Raw genomic sequence first — 19,479 nt, 5'->3', positions numbered from 1 at the left:
TTTTTCTAACACTGCCTTTGAAGCAGAGATGGGGATTTCCCCAAAGGCTTATTGATAGAATTTCTAATAGTGTGCCAGTCTAAGTTGGGAGGTATTTTTGAGCAGGTGGAACTTTTTTTTACTAAGTAGTTTTTGTTTTGAAGAAAAAAAACTATAGGGCATGTGTGGTGGCAAACATGTCAAGCAATAAAAATGACTGTAGAGTGATGACGGACTTTGCACCCAACCCTCAGCGCCTTTCTAGAGCAATGATAGTTACCAGTTGTTTGTGTCTATCAAAAGATATTCTTTTCAATAGGATTATGTATATTTATACACTTATTTTTTCTTTACGTCCAATGAAACACACTGCCCTGAACCTTGTGACTTTTCAGTAGTGGGGATTATTCCAAATATGTCCAAAGTTGTCCGCATTATAGATGTGCTGTCTATAAAGCATTTCATCCATCCCCCATTGGCATACACTCACCTACCTTCTAAATGTTTGCTCTTAAAACCAACATGGCCACAAAAGTCATGGTATATAATTCTTTTGTACACGTGCTGGTTGCCTGAAGGATGAAAGCAAAATTGTTAGATGATGTGTGCACTTCAAAGGAAATTATGTTTTTAGGATATTCGGAAATGCGGCCAAATTGCCCACCAATAAGATTATGTTAATTAACGCTCCCACCAAGTGTGGGAGAGGATGGTTGTTTAACACAGTCTTACCAGCGCCAGAAATATTTCATTATGTCCACTCCATAAACATTCTTTTTGTTTTATTACACTTCTCTAATTTTGAGGGAAGTTAAACAGCTTTATGTTAAAAGAAGTTGTGTTTATTTTCTATTGAACATTTGTGCCTTTGTCCATATTTATATTGAGCTAGTGTCTTTTGTTAATTGATTTGTAAGAAAATTTTATTTAAGAACCTTATTCATATTCATCTATCATATTTGCTGCATATATTTCCCAAGTTGTTTATATTGTACTGATTTTATTTATAGTATTTTTCACAAGTAGAAATTTAAATTTTTATGAAGTTATATTCAATGTTATGTGAGTTCTGAATTATATACCTTGCTTAGAAAAAGGTGACTGCTGCAAGTGTACAAGAAAAAAAATCTATTTTCATCTTAATTTTGAATTTTCATCCATCTAGATCAAAATTTTTGTATGTGATACATTAGTATCACTAATTAAATTAGTGGTAAATTTGTATAAGTGATAAATTTTGGGTTTTTCAAATTTAATTTTTATTTAATATTAGAGTACAGTTGATTTACAATGTTGTGTTAGTTTCAGGTGTACAGCAAAGTGATTCAGTTATATATACACATATATCCATTCTTTTTCCAATTCTTTTCCCATATAGGTTATTATAGAATATTGAATAGAGTTCCCTGTGCTATATTGTAGGTCCCTGTTGATTATCTATTTTATATATAGCAGTGTGTGTATGTTAATCCCAACCTTCTAATTTATCCCTCCCCCCACTTTTCCCCTTTGGTAACCATAAGTTTGTTTTCGAAGTCAGAGTCTGTTTCTGTTTTGTAAATGAGTTCATTTGTATCATTTTTTTTAGATTCCACATATAAGTGATATCATATGATATTTGTCTTTCTCTGTCTGACTTACTTCACTTAGTATGATAATCTCTGGGTCCATCCATGTTGCTGCAAATGGCATTATTCCATTCTTTTTGATGGCCAAGTAATATTCCATTGTATGTATGTATCATATCTTCTTTATCCATTCCTCTGTCAATGGACATTTAGGTTGCTTCCATGTCTTGGCTATGGTAAATAGTGCTGAAGTGAACATTGGGGTGCATGTATCTTTTCAAATTATGGTTTTCTCTGGACATATGCCCGGTAGTAGTATTGCTGGATCACATAGTAGTTCTCTTTTTAGTTTTTTAAGAAACTTCCATACTGTTCTTCTTAATGGTTGTACCAATTTATATTCCTACCAGCAGTGTAGGAGGGTTCTCTTTTCTCCATACCCTCTCCAGCATTTATTTTTTGTAGACTTTTTGATGATGGCCATTCTGACCTGTGTGAGGTGATACTTCATTGTAGTTTTGATTTGCATTTCAATGATAATTAGTGACGTTGAGCATCTTTTCATGTGCTTTTGGCCATCTGTATGTCTTCTTTGGAGAAATGTCTATTTAGATCTTCTGCCCATTTTTTGATTGGGATTACTTTTTAATTTTTTCTATATAGAACTGCATGAGCTGTTTGTATATTTTGGAGACTAATCCCTTGTTGGTTGCTTCATTTGCAAATATTTTCTCCCATTCTGTGGGTCATCTTTTCATTTTGTTGATGGTTTCCTTTGCTGTGCAGAACTTTTAAGTTTAATTAGGTCCATTTGTTTATTGTTGTTTTTATTTTCATTAGGAGGTGGATCCAGAAAGATATTGCTGTGATTTATGTCAGAGAATGTTCTACCGGTTTTCTTCTAAAATTTTATACTGTCCACTCTTACATTTAGGTCTTTAATCCATTCTGAGTTTATTTTTGTGTATGGTATTAGAGAATGCTCTAGTTTCATTCTTCTATGTGTAGCTGTCCAGTTTTCCCAGCACCACTTATTGAAGAGACTGTCTATTCTCCATTGTATATTCTTGCCTCCTTTGTCATAAATTAGTTGACCATAGGTGTGTGGGTTTATCTCTGGGCTTTCTATCGTGTTCCATTGATCTATATTTCTGTTTTTGTGCCAGTACCACCCTATTTTGATTACTGTAGCTTCATAGTATAGTCTGAAGTCAGGGAGCCTGATTCCTCCAGTTCCATTTATCTATCTTTCTCAGAAAAGTGATAAATTTTGTATGTGATAATTTATTCTTTTCTTAGTAGGTTGTCCCACCATTATTTATTGATTATTCTGCCTTTAACACAGATTTGATTTAGATTATCATAATCTAAATATCCACATTATTTGAGTCTCAGTCAAGACTCTGCTTCTTTCCTTTATTTCTATACAATGCACAAGTACCAAACTCTTATTTATGGAAGTTTTATAATGTGTAAAAATGTAGTTTGTTCCCTTTTTCAAAATTTCTCTGCTTAATAGTTACTTGACTGTAGATTTATCATGTTTACTTTTATAAAAACAATTCTATTGGTAATTTTATTGGGATCACATACAATTTATAGATTAACACAGGGTAAATTAGCATCTTTACAATATTGCATTACCTTAAATAGAACTGGGCATTAATCCCCATTAATTAAATTGTATTTTATGTTTCTTGGACCACTTTAAAGTTTTTTCAAGTTCTATGTCCTGTTAGAGCATTTTAAAGTTTATTCATATAAATCTAGCACATTTCTACTTACCTCTATTTCTGGGCATTTATTTTGTAATTTTTGTTTAACTGAATTTCTTTAAGTACATCCTATTTGAACATAGTAAAGCCAACGGGGTTTTAGGTATCAATTCTTAAATTCTCCTTACTAAATTTTTCCATTATTTGTAACAATTTTCCCAGTTGATTTTGGGCTTTCCAGGTTTATGCAATTATCTATGTATTTATAAATTAAATTTTTCCTTCTGTGTTAGAACTTTTGTACCTCATATTTATCATTCTTCAAGTCATTGGAATGAATTTCCCACAGAAGTTTAGGTAATAGGAGTGATAATCAACATCCTTGTTTTACGTTTTAATTTAATGGGAACATTTTTGTGTTTCACTATTAGGCATATTGCTACTTAAGTATTATATATTCCTACTTATTAAACTTGTTAATATTGACTTTTTATCAAGCACTTTGTCAGCATAATCAAACACAATGTTTCTCTACCTTGACCTGTAATTAATATGGAAAACATATTGATAGATTGAATTTATTGAATGAATCACTCCAGAAGAGTATCTCTCAATCTTTTAATAGGCTGCTGAATTCTATTTGCTAACACATTTTAGGAATTGTGCATCAGTATCCATTAGAGAAATCCAGCTGTAGTTTCATTTTATTATGTTGCCTTTATTAAGTTTTCTACCAATGTTTTCCTATATTTGTAAAAACCCGTTAGAAACTTTCACCTTCTTTATGCTTTCAAACAACTTAAATTGCATTCCTTAGATACTTCGTAAAATTTACTTCTGAAATAAATTGGTGCTGATGCTTTTTTGAGCTAGCTTTTGACAAGTTTCTTAATATCTTTTTTTGCATTATATATATTTTCTAGAATATTATGCTTCTTAGTCAAGATTTCAAATTAATTTGCAAAAGATTAAGCAAAGTGATCCTCATTTATCTCCTCAGTATACATGGTTGTTTATTCTAGTGTCTTATTTTTATATTTCTGTCTTCTTCTTTGACTCAGTATTATATCTATCTCCATATATTTTTCAAAGACTTGATAATTTTTCTGAGTTCTAGCATACATGTTTCAAGCAGGTAGTTGTACTGGTAATAATTCATATAGTCTGTCATTCATCTTATGTTCATTTACCACTTATGATGTCCTGAGCACTAAGCACATGTTGTAGAATACAACAAGGCATCCAACGTTCCCTTTACCATCAGAGACTTTAGCCCCATGGACCATACATGACTAATTAAAGCATAAGAGCAGCATCAACCTGGAAATTGATGAGAAAATGGAGAGACTGAATGTCTCTCAACTAGAAAGTAGCAGAGCAGTTTCTTAAACACGGGTCTATGGGACATCAAGATAAATCCTATGTATTTAGTGAAGTATTTAAAAATATATTTTTAGACATATTCCTTCTGAGATCTACTTTCTGAATCTGTAGATATCTGAGAATGTCTTCCTATTGCTTTAACACACACACATTCTCTCTACCATATTGGTTTGATAATAGTTTTTGAATCATAAAGTTCATTCTTCATGATTCCATGATTTTCTGGAAGTCCTAGTCAGGCTTACTTATGTTCCTCTGGAGAAAAACTGTTTCTTCCTAACCCACTACTCACTACATTAGACACTAAGAATTATTTTCATTATCTTTACCATTCTAAAATTTCACAAAATATGTTCAGTATCTAGTTTCTTAATTGTATATAGAATATGGTATATGGTGATATTTCAGTCTCTATATTCTGGGGTGGTTTTTTTTTTCCAGCTCAGGAAATTATATTTATGTCTTTGATTTTTCCTTGTTCTTTTAAATTTTTTATTTTTTTTGGTTGTTGATGTTTCTTGCTCTGGAGGTAGAAAAGACTAGGTCATTGAAAGTGCTCCCCTGCTTTACAGAAGTAGGTCCTGGATAAACCATCATTTCTAAGTCATTGCTGAATTCACAGAAGATTAGCAAAATGATCAGAGGACTTGGAATATCAGTACACTATAAGGAAAAGCTAAAGATTCCATTGTCCTAGGGGTAAATTCTGATATCACCACTCCAGAATTCAGGATACTGTAAAGAGAATAGACGGTTAAAGATGAGAGATGTGAAGAATCTAGTACAAAGATCTAAAATGCATATAACAAGAGTCACAATCTGACTAGACATATAGCTTAATAAGCTGTTTATACTTGTGGCTTAAAAGAATCAAAAACATATCTGCACTTTAGGCAGGGACCAGCAGGGATGGCTTCTTTGTACTCTTCAGCATCAGCTAGAACAGCTAACCTGGGAGCTGACAATCCCATTTTCAGGATGGCTCACTCACACAGATGGTAAGCTGGGTTTGACTGCTACTAGGGAGTTGAGCGGTGCCTATGACCAGTAATCCTAGGTTTTTCTCTGTGTGAAAAAAAAAAAATCCTAGCTTTTTTTCAGTCAGCTTGACATTCCCAATTAATTGGGATTCCTTACAACATAGTGGCTGTGTTCTAAGAGAATAAGAGTGTATGGCATTGTAGTGATCTAACTTCAGAAATCACATAGCAACAATTCCACCATATTCTATTGGTCTAAGCCTGCATTTTCCAATGCAATAGCCACTAAACACATGTCGATTTAACTTTAATTAAGATTAAAATTCAGTTCTACAGTCATCCTAGCTACATTTCAAGTATCCAATGTGGCTAGAGTTATTGTATTAGACAACACAGATAGAACATTCTGCAATTATGGAAATGTTCTGTTGAACAGCCCTTGTCTAGGAAGCCACTGAGGTCCATTCAGGTTCAAGGGGAAGGAGCTAGAATCCACTGCTTGCTGGAGAAAGCATTCAAGGTTATAGTAGACAAAGAAGCATGTGGGATGGGAGATATTGTTATGCCTGTCCTTGTGAAATATGAATTGATGCAGCAAATTCTATTACAAAAAATGATGTAGAGAAAAACTATCAACTGGTAATGTGTAATATAGCTTAATATATGCATATCCTATGACCCAGCAATTCTACTCCTAGGTATATATGAAATAGATGTTGGATGTGCACACAAAAGACAGGAACAAGAGTAATAACATTACGTTTTATAATAGCCCCAAAATGGAAACCATCCAAATATCCATCAGTAGACAAATGTTCAAGTAATGACTTAAATCTTGGATCTATGTTTTCTGTGAAAGTTGGAAAACCTCTCCAAACTCTACTTTTAAGGTGATTCTATCCATGGGATTGTTGTGAAAATTAACCAAGATCACATATGCAAAAGCATACAGAGTATGGTCGGCACTCAACAAGTTCTCCTCTCTGTAACACCAGTGACTACCATAGTCACTTGGTAGGCACAAGGTCTTTATAAACATTGTGGAACTAATGAATTCATGTAATAATCCAATTTTATCCATCTGAATGTTTGTCTACAGCTCATAGAGGTGGATTCTCAGAAGTAGTGTTAGAAGAGACTCCCCTTTGAGGTCAATGACTAGCTATCGTGAGTATTCAATATTTGTGAATGGGTGGATGGATGAATCCTGCCCTTTCCATCGCCTGTACGTAGAAATCTAACACAACTCAAGTTATTGAGATTCTATCCTATGTTTAAAAATCCCACCACTCCCCACAGGAACTCTTCTTAATTACTGAGCCCATACTTGGCAAGATAATAATGGAATCTTAGAAAAGTAAAAAGAGGAAGAATGGTTAGGGATCTAATAGCATGCAGTGGCCTCTACCTCTGGTCTCGGAATAGGAGCTGGAAATCTCTTGAGAAAATGACACCCACATGGAATTCCAGCGCTTCAGGTTTCAGCAAGGGAGGGAGACCACAAGTATGACCTTCCTGTTGGTATTTGGGAACCTCCACTTCAGGTCCAAACCAGAAACAGGAAGCTTAGTGCTTGCTAAGCAAGAAAAGGGAATTGACTAGAAAACATTCCAGCTTGAGCCTGGCGTTGGAATAGTTCTTCCTTTGTCTAGGATATTTCTTTCATTCCTGCTAATGGTCCCAACCTGCTGAAAGGGAAACATTCCTTTCAATAGCATGTAGCAAAAATGTCTCAAACACTTACTCTGTGTTGCAATCTGAACCCAGGTATGTCTGTCTAATTGTAAGGTCTATTCTCTTTCTGTATAAGCATTGTTTTTTATTTGGTCTTAGAGAGATAGATGAGACACTGAAGATGGAGGGTAAGACAAATACAAATTAGATAACAGTTCAAAGGTGAAAGGATTTGGCACCTCCGGGTTCAGAAAAAGTGGTCTTGGATATTTTTTTAAACGTCTTTCCCATTTCAGTTAAATTCACACCTGAACTGCACATGAAGGACAGAAATGGACATCCCAAGGAAAGAAAATAGTTTGAGCAAAGACATGAAGGGGTGAACAAATGAGATATTTTGTAGGGAAGGTAAATCGTACCTTTGTTCAGGGCCCAAGGGCATATTGAAGGAAAAGGAGCAAGGTTAAAAAATACAAAAATTTATTAAACACCTACTTATGGCCTAAAACCTATGCTAAGCTCCTCATTTGTGTTATTCATGTTCCTTAATTAGGGAGATTAAGTTAATTGCACAGGATCAAACAAAAGCCATGAAGCTAGAATTCAAAATTTGTTCTGACCTTTTCCGAGGACAATACGTTTTGTATGAAGAAAGGTAAAGCTTAGGGCACTTTGGGGTAGACGAAGAAGGTGTCTTAAGTGCAAAGCTAAGCATCTGTAACTGGTGAGGGAAGTGTAAAGCATGATTCTAATATGGTGGAGTCTGACTATATGCTGACAGTTGTCAGTGGGGTGAGCAGGCTGGGGAGTGAGTTACACACAGGGCCTCAGATCCTGGGAAAGCTGGTTCATTCGTTTGCAAAATGCTCAGCAACACTGTATGTGTGCTGGCTCTGGTTTTCATTATTTGCATCAGAAAATTGGAGTGGAGGCCCGGACAGGGTCACCACTGGAATCAGAACCAGAACTGGAATGAACTCACAGGGCACTTGGACTCTAATTATGTTCATGTCATCACTTGCTACTCTACCTAGGCTTCTAACCTAACCCCACTATTTCTTTTCTGTGTGATCTTGGAAAATTTGAAAGCAGATTAATTTATTGTTTTCATCTGGAAGAATTTTCCTATTTGGATACAGATATTTTAAAAATTCCTCCTAGCATTTCTATATTCCATATAATATGCACACTCTATTCGCTTGTCTAGAAGCCGAAACAAGGCAAATATTCACTGTCTTCTCACCCCTGGATCTCCATAGCATTTCATCCTATTTTCATGAACCTTAGTGCAAGCTGCCTTTAATGAATAAGATATCCTTGAAGGCAGAAATTGTCCTTTATATTTTAAAGCCCTGAAAATATCACATCTATTTTAGGTTGCTTCTAACTTTCAGTATTATAAATATTGAGATATACATGTTTGTACCTACATCTGTATGCATATCTGTGACTTTCTATTTCCCTAGAAGTGGAAATTCCATTACCTAATGTTTTAGATCTTTAAAATATTTATCCAAAGTATCCTCGAAGTTTCCATTTTTACCCCCCTAACAAATTAAAATACGCTCATATACTCTAAAAAGTGGGTTAGAAAGGCATTGCTTTAAAATTTGACAGAGGAAGGTACAACAGTTCACAAGGTGAATGACTTACTGCGCCAGCAATATGCACAGTGTCCTCACATCCATCCCCTGGCTCCACCCACTGCTCTGCAGCACTGGGGATTACATTTCTGAGGTGCCCTTGTCAACTGGCTTCCAGGTAGATGTGGCCATTGGGTGACACTGGTGGAAAAATGAAAAGGTGGCAGTGGGGAGAAGGCAGGGATTTTCTCCCCTCTTGCTATGTTTCAGGCAGTGATTCTGATAGTATATTATAGCTACATCTCCTCTGAAGTTAGTTCCAAATGCTTTCCAGACAGACCCTTCCTCTTGGGTTCAATCTCCTACATGGTAGCCCCACCACAGTTTAGCTCCTGCCTGACTGCTTCACCTTCTGTGCTCTGATATATCAGCATCTCCCTGTGCCCTCCAAGCCCCTTGTTGCCAGTAGCCTTGTGCTGCTACTACTCTTTGGCTGTCTCACCATCTCCTGTTTGTCTTAACAACTTCTCCATACCTGTGTATTAAATTGCCTCTATTTATCTTCCTAGTGTGGACAGTTTCCTCAATGTTCCCTGGGCCGATATACTTACCAAAATATGCTTCTCTATAAATGGTGATAAGAGAAGCAGAATCCAGACCTGCTCATTGAAATCTGGTTCTCCTTCTGCTAGATCATACAAGCAGTATTGGTATTTAAAAGAGGGCTTTAAGTAAATGGTGTAGACGACTGCTATAGAAGGCCAGGGCAGGAGGTTACGGTAATGGTCTGAACTGGTCATAGATAGCTTAATGGAAAAGGTGTCAGCTAAACAGTGTCTCAAGAGTGTGTCTAAAAGCAGAGCATTCTTGGGCAGTTAAAAATACCATCATAACTAGTGCTGCTGGGACAGGAATAAAGACACAGACATAGAAAATGGACTTGAAGATACGGGGAGGGGGAAGGGCAAGCTGGGACGAAGTGAGAGAGTGGCGTGGACATATAGACACTACCAAATGTAAATAGATAGCTAGTGGGAAGCAGCTGCACAGCACAGGGAGATGAGCTCGGTGCTTTGTGACCACCTAGAGGGGTGGGATAGGGAGGGTGGGAGGGAGACGCAAGAGGGAGGGGATATGGGGATATATGTATATGTATAGCTGATTCACTTTGTTATGCAGCAGAAACTAACACACCATTGTAAAGCAATTATACTCCAATGAAGATGTTAAAAAACAACAACAACAAAAAACTAGTGTTGCTGGATGGCCCCAATCCAATTCTGACCTACATCCTCTTTTTACCATCCCTAGGACATTTGTTTTTAATGTGAGAAAATATTTTGAAAGACTTTTTAAAATTTGAAATTGCAAAGTATATAAGATGAGAGTATTTCTGATGTTACCTTTAACCTTACTTTACTATTAACCTTACTTTACTATTAATCTTACTTTACTATTAGGGATGTTTTGATTTTCCAGTTACCTAAAGAGAGAGCACAATCTCTTACTAGACATTTTTACAATCTCTAAACATTATAATCCAGTCTTGGGTATGGATGAAAGAAACGAACAATCACAGAATATCTACTATATAAGACTTAGAGCTTTCTGAATCAACAATCAGTAATGTCTTTATAAGAATACCATATAAGAATACCATAGGTATTCATTTCACAAGCCCCTCCCTTTCCTAGCTTGAGCATTTCTATTCTCCCATAACAACCTTTTAATTCTCTGTCCCCAGTTTCTATTCAAAGGATCTTGTTAGGCGTTTTTCTTTTTTAACAGTGACTTCTACTTCATGTAAAATGAACATTCCATAATAGAACTCCAGTGACCTTTACAAGGTTCATCTCTACCAAAAAAAACTATAAATATGGTTTTTTGTGTAGCTTCCTCCTTGATCTACATTTAGACAGTAATTGATTCTAGCTTTCAAATGCTTTCGTTCTCTCTTTCAGAACAGTAAAAAGTGACTAGCCTAAAAATCTAATTGACTGAAATGATCAGTTTTACCACAGTTCACTACACTCACTCAGAAAGCTGCTCTGAGTGGCAACTTGAAAGAGCTGTCCTTTGAAATTGTCATTTTACAAGACTTCTAAGTTACAGTTGGGCCATAAATACAACAGGTTAAACTACGGCATCTGAGAAATTATATAGGTGAAAAATTACAAGGATATGATCTTTCCACTCAGGCATGTAAAGATTTAATCTCCCAGATTAAAAACCCAGAACACAGTGATTGTGCCAAGATAACAGCTGGGAGGATGCTTCAGGACTGGGTTCCCAGGGTATTTTCAGGGGACCAGATCTGTAGTCTACAGAGGCAGGTGCTACACAGGGGGAGCCCAGAAGCCCTTTCACCATATCGGGCCAGCTTTGAGCTTATCTGTGGCATCTTGCATTCAAGGAGCGGTTCCCCATCGTCTGCTAAAGAGAAGGGAGATGAACCACCCACATGGGAACCATACTGCGTATTGACAGGAGAAAAAAGTCATGAAAGAGAAAGGCTAGGAGGCTTAGCTATATAAAAGAGGGATCTATTCTATTAACATGACAGTAGTGGAAGATACTAAAATACCAATTGTTTTGATTTCTGTCCATTAGCTAGATAGGCAGTGTTCTTCCCAGTTGGTCTCTGGAATCTCTCTTGATCCTATTCCCTTATGCATGTCCATTACCACTGCCCTTCTTTAAGTCCTCATCATTCAGACTCTACCAGGGGCTTCTTCTCAGCAGGTCTCTCAAAACCATTGTTTCTTCCTTCTAATCCAGCCTTACTATTGCAATCAGAGTGGTCCCTCTGAAACAGAAATATACGGCCATTAAAGAATGGCCACATATTGCCCTTAAGGTCCAGTCTAACATCCTAAACCTATAATTAAGTCTTCTATGAAATGGCTTCTGCTGACATCACTGGCCTAAGCTTCTGCTGACATCACTGGCCAACGCTCTGCCCCAGATGCCTTATACTCCAGTCACACAATACACATAGACAGCTCTTTCTTTGCCTATGTCCACATCTGCTTTGGAGACTTCTCTAATGAAGCCTTTAAGATGAAATAACAGTCATTACAGACTTCTTACATGGCAGTTCCTGGGTCCATAGGCACAGGTCCTAAACAAGGCAGGCAGAAGCTATATTACCTTTTATGATCCAGCTTGTAAGTCTCGTAGCATCACTTATGTAGCATTCTATTAGTTGAAGTATTCACAAAGGTCTGTCCAGTTTCAAGGGGAGGGAACACAAATACTACTTCTTGATGGGGGTTAAGGGAGGGGGCATGATTCTGGAAGAGCATCAGAGACAAGAAGCATTATTGAAGACTTTTTTGTAAAACACAATTTGCTGCAGAGAGAGAGGGAGTACAGATTACTCTTTTAAGAAGTTTGCCTAAGAAAAGGATAGAAAGATAAGAGAACAAAGCAGGATCAAAGTAAATTTTTCTTTGACCTGGACATGAAAATGTACCACTGGCAAATGGAGTAGTTTGGAAACAAACCTGACAGTCTGATTAAGAATCTGCACTTTTTTTTTTTTTGAAGAGTTTGTACTTTTAACCACCTTGCTGAAGAGTAAGGGTCACCAGACTATAGCCTGCAGATCAAATACAGCCCACTGCCTGTTTTTGTAAGTCTGCAAACTAAGAATAGATTTTTCTATCATTTTTATTGGAGTATAGTTGATTTACAATGTTGCGTTAGTTTCAGGTGTACAGCAAAGTGAATCAGTTATACATATACATATATCCACTCTCTTTTTAGATTCTTTCCCCATATAGGTCATTACAGAATATTGAGTAGAGTTCCCTGTGCTATAAAGTAGGTCCTTATTAGTCATCTATTTTACATATAGTAGTGTGTGTATGTCAATCCCAATCTCCCAGTTTATCCCTCTCCCATCCCTTTATCCCCCGCTAACCATAAGATTGTTTTCTATATCTGTAACTCTATTCCTATTTTGTAAATAAGTTCATTTGTACCATTTTTTTAGATTCCATATATAAGCAATATCATATGATATTTGTCTTTCTCTGTTTGCCTTACTTCACTCAGTATGACACTTTCTAGGTCCATTCATGTTGCTGCACATGGCATTATTTTGTTCTTTTTTATGGCTGAGGAATATTCCATTGTGTGTGTGTCTCTGTGTGTGTGTGTGTGTGTGTGTGTATACCACATCTTTATCCATTCCTCTGTTGATGGACATTTAGAATGGCTGAAAAAATATCAAAAGAATCAGATTTGACACATGAAAATTCATGTATCAGCCTCCATAAATAAACGTTAGTGAACAGAGGCATGCTCCTTCATTTATCCATTGTTTATGGCAGCTTTCGTGCTGCAGTGGTGGAGTTGAGTGGCTGCAACAGACCATATGGCCCACAAAGCCTAAAATGTTTACCATCTCACTCTTCATAGATGGTTTTGACCAAACCCTGGTGTAGTATCTCCCAACAGACCCATTTCTGCCTTTATATACAAGGACAACATGGGTTTCTTAAAAGTGGAGTGTCCCGTACATGCACAGCATGGTAAATACCCCAAGATTTCATGACTTCCTCACTGGCTTTCTATAGGGATAGGAAAAGCGTGTCTAAGTGTTTACCTTTATTCCTGGTCAATATTGACTTGTGCTTTATTATTTAGATAGCATCTTACTCATATGTTTTTGCATGTTGTAGCTACTTCCTCATTTGTCTTTCTGATCTTAAGTATCACTTGCTCAGAGAAGTCTTCCCTTATGAACCTGTTTCAAGCAAGTCCACCCCTGCCCACTTATTCCCCAACACTGCATCTTGAATGTTCCCTTCCTATTAATCACTGCATCTGTCATTATTCCATTACTTGGCTCATCTGTTTCACGATTTGCCTCTCTAATGCCATAGTATCTATTCCGTGGCCACAGGGACCCCACCCATCCTTGTACTCCCATAGGCAATGTTTACCTTATATTTCACCCATCCGGCATGCTGCCAGCTCAATGAATACATTTATGAATGAATGAACGTTTTTCCACATTTACTTTATCTACCAGAAATAGAAGGGGACTTGGATTTCAGCATAACCTGAAGCAAGTATCTCTCAATCTCTATTTCACAGAAGACAGTGATTGTTAAAGGAGGTTAAATAGTCTATGGACCCTGCAGTTGGGATTTGTGGAACAGAGAAAAATCAGGGCATTTCCAAAGCTGGCAGGAGAAGAACTAGAGAATGAGGAGGTTATAGCCCAGAGATGGTGGCCAGGCCACCAGCATGGCTGCACTGGAGGGTCCTTGTAAAAGGGCTGCAGAGATGGGGGATGAGTTGGGACTGGATCTGCTGACTCAGGGCTTCTGTGCCCATGGGGGCTGCTGTTTTCTGTTTCACAAGGGTAGGTGATAAGGCAAGGAGGGATGTAGTTAGGTTGGAGGGGACTCATGTCAAGGACTGAAGAGGAAGAACAAATAGCCTGTGACTCCTCACTCCCACCTTCTATGACCTTGAAATCCTGGAGTCATCTTTCCCCTTTCCTTTTCTACCCTTAGGTCCTGCCAGCGCTACATCAACAAATCTTATATCTGTCCCTTTCTCACTATGTTCATTCTCACCCTTATAATTCAGACCCTCATTTCTTTTTTTTTTAAATTGGAGTATAGTTGATTTATAATGTTGTGTTAGTTTCAGGAGTACAGCAGAGTGATTCAGCTATACACTTACATATATTCATTTTTTTTTAGATTCTTTACCCATATAGATTATTTCAGAATATTGAGAGACTTCCCTGTACTATACAGTAGGTCCTTGTTGGTTATCTGTTTTATATATAGTAGTGTGTGTATGTTAATTCCAAGCTCCTAATTTATCCATCCCCGCTCCACGTCTCCCCTTTGGTAACCATAGGTTTGTTTTTGAAATTTGTGAGTCTGTTTGTATTTTGTAAATAAGTTCATTTGTACCATTTTTTTTAGATTCCACATATAAGAAATATCATACGATATTTGTCGATTTACTTCACTCAGTATGACAATCTCTAGGTCCATCCATGTTGCTGCAAGATGGCATTATTTCATTCCTTTTTATGGCTGAGTAATATTCCATCATATGTATATATATATATATATATATATATATATACACACACACACACATACACACACACCACATCTTCTTTATCCATTCATCTGTCGATGGACATTTAGGTTGCTTCCACATCTTGGCTATTGTAAATAACTGCTGCAATGAACATTAGGGTGGATATATGTTTTTGAATTATGATTTTCTCCAGATATATGTATAGGAGTGGGCTATTTTTAGCCTTTTAAGGAACCTCCATACTGTTCTCCATAGTGGTTGTACCAATTTACATTCCCACCAACAGTGTAGGATGGTTCCCTTTCCTCCACACCCTCTCCAGCAGTTTGTAGACTTTATGATGATGGCTCTTCTGACTGGTGTGAGGTGATACCTCATTGTAGTTTTGATTTGCATTTCTCTGATAACTGGTGATGTTGAGCATGTTTTCATGTACTTTTTGGCCATCTGTATGTCTTCTTTGGAGAAATGTCTACTTAGCTCTTCTGCCCATTTTTTGATTGGGATGTTTGTTTTTTGTTGACATAGAGCTGCATGAGCTGTTTGTATATTTTGGAGATTAATCCCTTATTGGTTGCTTCATTTGCAAATATTTTCTCCCATTCTTTGTCTTTTTGTCTTGTTTATGGTTTCCTTTGCTGTGCAAAAGCTTTTAAGTTTCGTTAGGTCCCATTTCTTTACTTTTGTTTTTAATTCCATTTCTCTAGGAGGTGGGTCAAAAAGGATCTTGCTGTGATTTATGCCATAGAGTGTTCTGCCTATGTTTTCCTGTAAGAGTTTTATCGTGTCTGGCCTTACATTTAGATCTTTTATCCATTTTGAGTTTATTTTTGTGTATGGTGTTAGGGAATGTTCTAGTTTCATTCCTTTACATGTAGCTGTCCAGTTTTCCCAGCACTACTTATTGAAGAGGCTGTCTTTTCTCCATTGTATATTCTTGCTTCCTTTATTGTAGATTAATTGACCATAGGTGCATGGGTTTATTTCTGGGCTTTCTATGCTGTTCCAGTGATCTATATTTCTGTTTTTGTGCCAGTACCATACTGTTTTGATTACTGTAGCTTTGTAATATAGTCTGAAGTTAGGGCGCCTGATTCCTCCAACTCTGTTTTTTATTCTCAGGATTGCTTTGGCTATTCAGGGTCTTTTGTGTTTCCATACAAATTGTAAAAATGTTTTTTTCCAGTTCTGTGAAAAATGCCATTGGTTATTTGATAGGGATTGCACTGAATCTGTAGATTGCCTTGGGTAGTATAGTCATTTTCACAATATTGATTCTCCCTATCCAAGAACATGGTATATCTTTCCATCTGTTTGTGTCATATTTGATGTCTTTCATCAGTGTCTTATAGTTTTCAGAGTTACAGGCCTTTTGCCTCCTTAGGTAGGTTTATTCCTAGGTATTTTGTCCTTTTTGATGTGACAGTAAATGGGATTGTTTCATTAATCTCTCTGATCTCTTGTTGTTAGTGTACAGGAATGCAACAGATTTCTGTGTATTAATTTTATATCCTGAAACTTTACCAAATTCATTGATGGGCTCTAGTAGTTTTCTAGTAGCATCTTTAGGATTTTCTATGTATAGTATCATGTCATCTGCAGACAGTGACAGTTTTACTTCTTCTTTTCCAATTTGGAGTCCTTTTATTTCTTCTTCTTTGACTGCCAGGGCTAGGACTTCCAAAACTATGTTGAATAAATGTGGTGAGAGTGGACATCCTTGTCTTGTTGCTGATCTTAGAAGGAATGCTTTCACCTTTTCACCATTGAGAATGATGTCAGTTGTGGGTTTGTCATATGTGTCCTTTATTATGTTGAGGTAAGTTCCCTCTATGCCCATTTTCTGGAGCGTTTTTATCATAAATGTGTGTTGAATTTTGTCAACAGCTTTTTCTGCATCTACTGAGATGATCATATGGTGTCGTCTATTCTTCAGTTTGTTAATATGGTATATCACACTGATTGATTTGAGGATACTGAAGAATCCCTAGGATTCTTCAATCCCAATTGATCATGCTGTATGATCCTTTTAATGTATTGTTTGATTCGGTTTGCTAGTATTTTGTTGAGGATTTTTGAATATATGTTGATCGGTGATATTGGCCTGTAATTTTCTTTTTTTGTGGTATCTTTGGTTTTGGTATCAGCGTGATGGTGGCCTCATAGAATGAGTTTGGGAGTGTTCCTTCCTCTGCAATTTTTTGGAAGAGTTTCAGAAGGATAGGTGTTAACTCTTCTCTAAATGTTTGATAGAATTCACCTGTGAAGCCATCTGGTCCTGGACTTTTGTTTGTTGGAAGTTTTTTAATCACTGTTTCAATTTCAGTACTTGTGATTGGTCTGTTCATATTTTGTTTCATCCTGGTTCAGTCTTGGAAGGTTGTCTCTAAGAATTTGTCCATTTCTTCTAGGTTGTCTATTTTATTGGCATATAGTTGTTTGTAGTAGTCTCTTATGATCCTTTGTATTTCTGTGGTGTCAGTTGTAACTTCTCCTTTTCCATTTTTAATTTTAATGATTTGAGCCCTCTCCCTTTTTGTCTTGATGAGTCTGGCTAAAGGTTTATCACCTCATCATTTCTTAACAAAACTACTACAAGAGGTTTCTACTCCAGTGTCTTCTCCAGAGTATCTGCAAGATAAGCTTGTAAAGGATAAATCTGATCATCTTTCAGTGGCTTTATAGTGCTCACCAGAAGTGATAAAAATATCTTAAGTATGGACACACACACCCTTTAGATGTTGCCTGCAAGTCACCCCTTTCAAACTTAGTTCCTTCTCTCCTTCCCCAAGGCCAGTCCCTTTAAATGCTCCATTCCTGACACAAAATAGGGCCTTTTCCTTAGTCTTCTCTTTGCCTAGAATGTTCCATATTTTTACATGAAATGCCTCCTCCTTTTCTTCAAGATTCGGCTCAAATATGAACACCTCTGGGAAACCTTCCCCAAGGCTCCCTAGGGAGAGTTTATGGTTCTGTCCACTCTATTTGCTGTCTCTATGCCCCTGCTTGGTTGTGTGACTCTCCTGTTATGTGTTCTGTGTCTCTAACTCTCTCTTTCTCTCTGCCTCTCAGGGGGAAATAACATGCGACATGACAGTTTTCCTGTGTCAAATCTATCTTTGCCCTCCTACACAGTTACACTGTGCTGTGTTTCAGACTGCCAACAATCTTAGTATTCTTTTCTGAATCCTCAGTCCTGAGTATATCTCCTGGAACGCAATTTTTGTTGGAGAGAAAAAGAAGCAGAGGAAGGGATAAAAAAGAGAAGCAATTCAGGAAAGCAGTGTCTGTAGAAGTGAGTCAGATTGAATTAGTAGTGACCATGGAAATGGTTTTAATTGGCTACAGGGCCTGTGCTGAATGGTCGAAACCAATAAGTCAGGGAAGTTGATGCTGGAAATTTCAAAAGAGGCCACTGCCATGGGTTGGATTGGTGGTGGAGAAGCTTTGTAGTCTGAATTCAAATTGCTTTGTTTCCCTTTTAAAGCTTTGGGAAAATTGGGTATCCACTGAGTGCTTCCACCTCTTCATCTGCCAGCTGGGATAATAATACATTTACCTTGATTTTTAAAACTTAAAATATCCCCTTAAAGATATATAAATGAAATAAACATTTGTAAATTGTTTAGATCAGTGTCCAGTACATAGAAAATAGTCAAAGTTAGACTACATAAAAACCACAAGCAATGCCAAGATAATCAGACTGGGTCGTAACTCAGTCTTTTCACAATTGAGAAAACAGGCCAACATGATGATTAGCTGCACTGGGATGGCAATAAGCCCTTCTTAATCGAAGTCCAATGTCTTCCTCCCAGAAATCACCACAGCTGAAAGGGCAGTGAAGGGGGATAGGAAAGGGCTATGGAGAAGAGGACAGGATTAGTAATTAATAACTGTTACAGAGAAAGAAGCATGTACCGAGAGCTATTTCATTTGCTCCTAGCATCCACCCAAAGAAGGTGACATTATTCCAGCTTGGCAGTTGTGGAAATCAAGGAAGTGGCCACTTTATGGAGGCTGAGGGGAGAAAATACTCAGTAGCACTGCCATAAAGCCCTTTCCAGACAGGCTGGCCTGTGAAGATACAAACCCCATACCTGCTGTAGAATGCCAAATGCTGGTGGGGAAAAAAAATGACTAGCAATGCAGTGGGTAATGAGAATACAACCTCTGAGTTAGTTAAGAGAAACATTATTCTAAGTCATTGTTGTAATAATTAAAAGGGAGAGTGGATTGCAAAATACAAGTTGTTTCAAAAAAAGAACATAAATTGATAGTTGGGCTAGTTGCATAGTCCTGGTTTATATGTTAAAATGTACTAGCTTTGAATAGCTTCTTTGAAATGCACAAGGGAGAGAACAGAGTGTAACTGCTTTGAGAAGACTTTCTATTTCTTTCTTTTTTTTCTTTTGTGTCTCTCAAAAGTTTTTAGAAGTGTCTTTAGGAAAACTCGGCAGTTGACTTAGAAACCATCATTTTTTTGAAGCTCAGTAGGCATATACTTTCTGCATATTATTCA

Source organism: Grampus griseus (assembly GCF_964374135.1).
Source record: "Grampus griseus genome assembly, chromosome: 17".
In the NCBI taxonomy this organism is placed as follows: domain Eukaryota; kingdom Metazoa; phylum Chordata; class Mammalia; order Artiodactyla; family Delphinidae; genus Grampus; species Grampus griseus.
Note: the sequence above shows the minus strand (reverse complement) of the source record.